Raw genomic sequence first — 6,463 nt, 5'->3', positions numbered from 1 at the left:
GGTTGTTGATGACTTTTGTCGAAGATGATTAGGAATCAGTTTATTTCATCTGTTTAGTACTTTTTTGTTGAGACGTTGATGCTCCACCTTATTGTGTTGAGCTTTTTATTTCAAAAAAAAAAAACTTTTGTCTTGATATTATAGATTATGACAGAAAATTAAATATTTATAGAATCAAACTACTTTTATAAAAAGATCATATGAAAAAAGTCTCTGGTGACACATTATAATTTATCAAATTACTAATATAAAATATAAACTATAAGTTATATATAGAGTTGATAACTGTTGATAACATGGTACTGACATAGACATCTCTGTATTTCAGGCACCACCCGTGATACTGTTCTCTTTTACCAGTGCACGACTCGCAGGTAATTTTCTTGATCGTTGTTTGGCATGATTTATATATTCTTACACACTGGTTTGGTATCGGTTTAAGGTTGAGCCACTTTTGAATTTCTAAGTAAAGTTTCACAGAGACACAATAAGGTATGTTCAAAAGTAAAGAAAGATCTGATTGTATGCTTATTAGTTTGTAGGAATTTATCATTAACATTAATTAAACCTATGTTAGTATGTTTTCTAACTTCTTCTTCTAATTATGTAGGAAGGTGTTTCCCCTCTGTGATATTAAACATCACATGTCAATTGGTTTACTCATGCACTAAGAATCATGATTTTTAGCTGATTCTTTGTCTAATCGGGTCTTCTCTTCTAATGGAGGCAGCAGTCTTGCTCGCAGCGCCGATGATAATACTCTCTCTCTCTCTCTCTCTCCCTCCCTCCCTCCCTCCCTCCCTCTTGTTTCCTTTAGTAATAAAAGTTATCTTATGTTTGTTATGGTAGGACAAAAATCCACTTATCTTCATATGTTTTCAGGAAGTTGGTAAAGTTTTAAAGTAAGACTTTAATGAACCTCCTTAATGATTTTCTAATCTAGGTTCAGGTTGAAAGAAAATTATCGATGAGAAAAAAAGTGATTAATTAATTTTTAATTGTTGTGGGTTGGTCTCAAATTTGTCCTTTTTTTGGGTGTAGGATTTATTTTGTTTTTCAAATGTCTTGAAGTTTCAGCTGACCTCTTTTGCGTGATTGATAAAAGTTTATGTTTTTTATTTGATTTTCATCTGAGTCAATCTTCATAATTGATGGGTTTAAATGAATTTTCTAGAGAAAACTTTCTAATTTATTTGTGAATTGGCTTTTCAAAAATTATGCTCTTGCTGGATCCATTACCTATTAGTGTGATTTTGCCATTTGTGGGCCTTCGTTCGGTTTGCAGCATCATATATTTTGAAGTGTGGTCCTTATTGTTTTTATTTCCCATTATTTGCAGATTGCATTATATAAAATTCATTTTTCATAGGTATTGAAGTTTCATTCTGGTTTTACTTATGTGGTGGAGAAAGATTCCTAGGATTTTACCTTTGTTTTGATGCTCTGGTTACAAGTTGATAACATGGTACTGACATAGACATCTCTCGAGAAAGATTCCTAGGATGTTACCTTTGCTTTGATAAAGTCTGTTCAAAAGTAAAGAAAGATCTGATTGTTGGTGATTTGGGTAATAATTTTTAACTAAAATACTTTTCATTGTGGTCTATAGATTTCATTTGAATCATTAAGAAGTAAGTGTTGATTTTTTCAAGCTATAATTATGGTGAATATTAGTTGGTTCTAATAATCTTTGAGGTGATTAAAATTTTATAAAAATCTGTTAATCTTATTCCATTCAAGATTATATCAAAACAATATCTAATTAAAAAGAGAGAAGTTGAGAATAGAAAATGTCAGTTTTTTATTACTTGAACTTAAGATTATTAATTAAGTCTTATTAAAAAGAATTTTAATACCAAAATTAGTAATAATAATCAAAATTTTTTTTAACATGTATCGTATATTCTTACAGAGCAGTTTGCTATTGGTTCAAGGTTGAGGCACGTTTAACTTTTTTAGGAAAATTTTACATGAACACAAGAATATCTGTTCAAAAGTGAAAAAAGAACTGATTGTTGGTGATTTTAGTCATAATTTTTAAGTAAAATATTTTTCATTCTAGTCTATAAATTTTATTTGAATCATTAAAAAGTAAATATTAATTTTTCAAACTATAATTATGGTGAATATTAGTTGGTTCTAATTTTCTTTGAGTTGATTAAAATTTTATAAAAATGTCTTATTGTTATTCTACTACAAGATTATATAAAAAAAATATCTAATTAAAAAGAGATTAGAAGTTGAGAATAGAAATAGTCTTCCACCGGACTTTTCCATATTCAAAAGCCCATATCCTGCTACAAGGTACCAACCTGTCCTCATCTGCAGTGGCTCCCAGTGCTTCCAATCCGTGCGACAGACCAGTGTTGCTCGGTGACTCGGCGGATACTTCATTATCTTCAGGTTTTGACAGATTGAGACACTAAACTTCAGCCAAGTAACAACGGAGGTGCTGTTAAGGTAAATCCTTTAAAAACTAAAAATCAAGCATCAATTTCAGTTTTTGCCCTAATGGTTGCACTGGTAACTAAGTTTTCTGTTTTGTATTTTTTCTTTTCGTTTTCTTTTCAGTTTTGCTAGCTTTCTTTACCTTTAAACTTTTATTTTTTTTCGGACATGTATGTATTATTTAGTGAAAGTTTAGCTGCAAATTTAAAGGGAAAGAAAGAAACAGTTGATTTTCAACACATGACATGTCTCATACTTCTTTGAGCGCAACATCTGATTCTTATCAAGTTGTTTTTGTTTATGCTTTTTGTTAGCATGATTTTAATTTTACATTGAATTTTTTTTTTGTGTTCTCTACAAGGATCAGTTATTTTGGAAAGTACCCCAACTATTAATCCCAATTTCATACTCTCAGGTATGGCTTTCTTTTAGGTTTTGTAAACTCTTCCTCAGCTTAAAAAATATAATCATTGTTTACATTATTTTATTGATTATTTTAAAATAAATAAAAAAGATTTTTTTGAAATCAGTTTTATCATATTTATGATTTTTGAATATTCATTCTGGTCTTTTATATTTTAATATTGATCTAATTTTTGTATATTTTCTTTTTTTCATATCGTTTGTAATACATATTCTAATTAACAAATTCATAATTCATGATTGTTTGTTTAAATTATTATTAGCAGTGGAACTTCTCAACATTATAATTAGCATTAGTAGAAATTTAGTTTACTAGAATAAATAACCATATTTTTGTTCATCTATTTCTTCTTTTGTTTATCAATGGTTGCTGTTTGTTCTTTATGTTTCTGGATTCAATTTTATCACTTATTTTTATTGAATTTGTTGAAATCTTATATTAGGGTTTAATTTATTATAATACTCTCTTTTGCAGTAAGAGACAAGATCTTTTCTCTGTTCTTGAATCTTTATACGAAGTCTCTCTATCTGATAAGGCTGAATCGCGATGGATGCTAATAGAGAAGATCCAAACAGGTATGGTGCTGAGTATTAGAGAAGATGTTTTCTTTGCTGTATTTTCAATTCGATTGAAGTCTCATTTACTTTTTCATTCAATATATTTCAGATTAACTTTTGAAAATGTTAATGTCAATTAAATATCAATGTTATGCCATCTATAGTTTTTTTTTTAATTCTTTCTCAGATATTTTTCATGTTGTAATTTAATTTTATTGGCTTCTCATATATATGTAGGCCAGATTTCAAAAGTTGTTGTAATCTGTAAAATATATTGTGTAGTAGTTTTTCAACGTGGTCTCCTGGGTATTTTTCATTAATGTATTTTTAATTTGTTACTTTTTTTTTTGTATACTTATTACTTAGTTAGTTGGTTTCTTGGTTAAAAGTCTCAGTCTTAGATTCTAATCGTACCATTATATGCTAATAGGAGGTTTTTAGCAACCCAGCAATACTGGCCCAACGAAAAATAACTGGTTTTTAGATTTCGCCTTTTCAGTAAGCAGGTAACAAAATATATTATGGAATATTATATCATGCATGTTAACCGATTAAATAGGTGTGTTAAATCTTTAACTTCGAATGGTTTATTTTTAATTTATATTTAGTTAGTGGTCTTTTCTACTTTCCTCCTCTTCATAGTTTCTTTTCCCTGTTAGATAAGTTTGATTAGCTAATTCTGTGTTCCTGATCTTTCTAATCTCAAATGGGTGTAGACTACAACAACTCTAAAAAGATTAGTTTTGATAAATTATCAATGCCCATTCAAAATAAATAATATAATGTTTACTAATTATACATATATTGATACTGACTTTAAAGATTCAAAATTTATTAATACCTGAAAAGATGATTCGAAGTACATGTACATGATTTGGTTTCAGAATCCATCAAGATAACAGAAATTTGTTTTTTCATTGTTAAAATCTCTCAGTTTTCTCTTTGATTCTTAATAAGCTTGATGGCCAATGTGCAGTTTTTGGCAGTAGTATCAATCTCAATTAATTAGATTTCTGATTTGACTTTATATTCTTTAATTTGTTATTTTCTACTATTTTCTGCATGTCTGAGAGTGATTGCTTTGCCCCTTTGTCCCTTTTCTATGGATATTTTGTTTAAATTTATTGAGCTGTTTACTGAACTAGAATCTTCTCAATTATATATGCTAAAGCTTTCTTCTCATTATAATGTTAGTTCATTTACGTGATTATTGTTCTCTTGTGTTGTTCAGTTGGTAATAATGGTAGATTTAAAATACCTCTCTTTGCTAAATAATTAGGTTAAATTATCTGAAATTTTTTTAGCATGTTCTGTTACACATAAATTAACTTTGGGAAGAAATTTGAATATAGGGTGACAGAGCTCTTCCCCCAACTTTTGTTTCAACTCATGGGGAACGATTAGGGCCAATGTTTTATGTCATTGACGAGTTAGATAATTGTTTAGTGCTGAAGGTGATAAGAAAGAATGATCAGTTGCTCATAACTGACTCCTCATTTGAACATATTAGAACTTTCTATCTTATCGATAGAGGGGCATCTGATCAATTTAGGTATGTCGGTTTTGAAAATTTTTTTTATTTCATTGTGGGATAAGGACAACCAACCTATCGAAGTTCACCTTGATGCTGACTGCTATGTTTCTGAGCTAATGGACCCAGAGACACTTGATAATGTATCAAGAGTGTTCCACATAAAGTATACCAGGATGGATGAAGACTCATCAGCTGATGTGATTGTTCTATCTGGGTCTGAACCATCGGATGATTAGTTTTCATCAGATGGTGATGAAGATAATGATCAAGATGGGGCACTGGTAGGGGATAATCAACATAATCCGATAGATTTGTCTAGTGGAAGCAGTTTATCATTAGAGGTCAATGAACAAAGTAACGCGACAAATGAATTGGCTGATCCTAGGTAATGCTAGATGTAACTTTTTTCCTTGTGTTTTGGATTTTAATATCATGAGATAGCTTGCTATTTTTTAGTGTGGTGACTAACATATTCATATTATCCTGAATTAGATATGCTCCAAAGGTTTCTTATGAAAAGAAGATCACAGCTTCGGATCTTGGACAAGCTAGATTGGTAACTTGATCTCAAAAGAGTGTTTTCTTTTATTTTTTTCCTGCAAGCTTATTGGATGTTCTTCCTAAATCTGTTATTCATTGTGTATGAAAATATTATGTTTATGTTAACTATGAATTATTCGTTGTAGTATTTGGTTTCAAAATTTGCTGCGTATCTTAAACTATCTGGAGATGGTTCGATTTGGACGATCACCGGTCCAGATTCCAATATAGAGAAGAATGTGTTCTTTTTTCACTTACTGAATAGTGGAGGAAGACGTGGAGAATGAAAATTTGAAGTCGGGTGGAGTGAATGTTGTAGAATATACAATTTAAAGGAGGGTGATATCATTACTTTGAAACTCAGCTCGATAGCTAACCGCCAGATAAAGTTATCGATTCAGCGATGTTAGGCCTCCTATGTATAACTCTATTTGATGGATATTTTGAATTATATATTAACTTGTCTTGGACATATTTTATTTTTTGTTTAATGAACAAATTTATATATGTTGTATATATTTTGTTTTGCTATCAGTAGGTATCTTGACGTTTTGTGTTTTTAAGATAATACGTAATAGTAAACTACATCTCTGTTGGACTTCTTTTTTCTGTTTTTTTAGTGTCTAACAATTGTTTGAATATTTTATTATCTTTTATTATCTTACAAAATATGTTATACCATTTGTTGACATATTGAATAATTGTTGTATTCTATTTTTTTTTATTTTAGTGTAGTGATAATTTTGTTATTATCCAAAATTAATACACCATATCTATTTTTATAGAATACATTTTAGTTATATTCTTAGTATTTTTCTTTTAAAAATGTTTAAATTTCGTGAATCCCGTGCATTGCACGAGTTATCACGCTAGTAGAGAAGAAGAGAGAGGTAGATATATAAGAAGATAGAGGAAGAGAATTTATTAATTTTAGAATAAATATTTTATCTAAATTTTAAT

At 29.4% G+C, this 6,463-nt stretch overlaps 1 long non-coding RNA gene across 1 annotated transcript; it reads left to right on the top strand.

Moving 5' to 3' along the window:
- Positions 283-914, top strand: LOC110270511. The gene is made up of 2 exons (XR_002360132.1): positions 283-374; positions 611-914. It is a non-coding gene; the product is annotated as an uncharacterized LOC110270511 (long non-coding RNA).

The sequence above is a fragment of the Arachis ipaensis genome, chromosome B04, assembly GCF_000816755.2.
Source record: "Arachis ipaensis cultivar K30076 chromosome B04, Araip1.1, whole genome shotgun sequence".
Lineage (NCBI taxonomy): Eukaryota > Viridiplantae > Streptophyta > Magnoliopsida > Fabales > Fabaceae > Arachis > Arachis ipaensis.
Note: the sequence above shows the minus strand (reverse complement) of the source record. Positions and strands in the feature narration are given on the sequence as shown.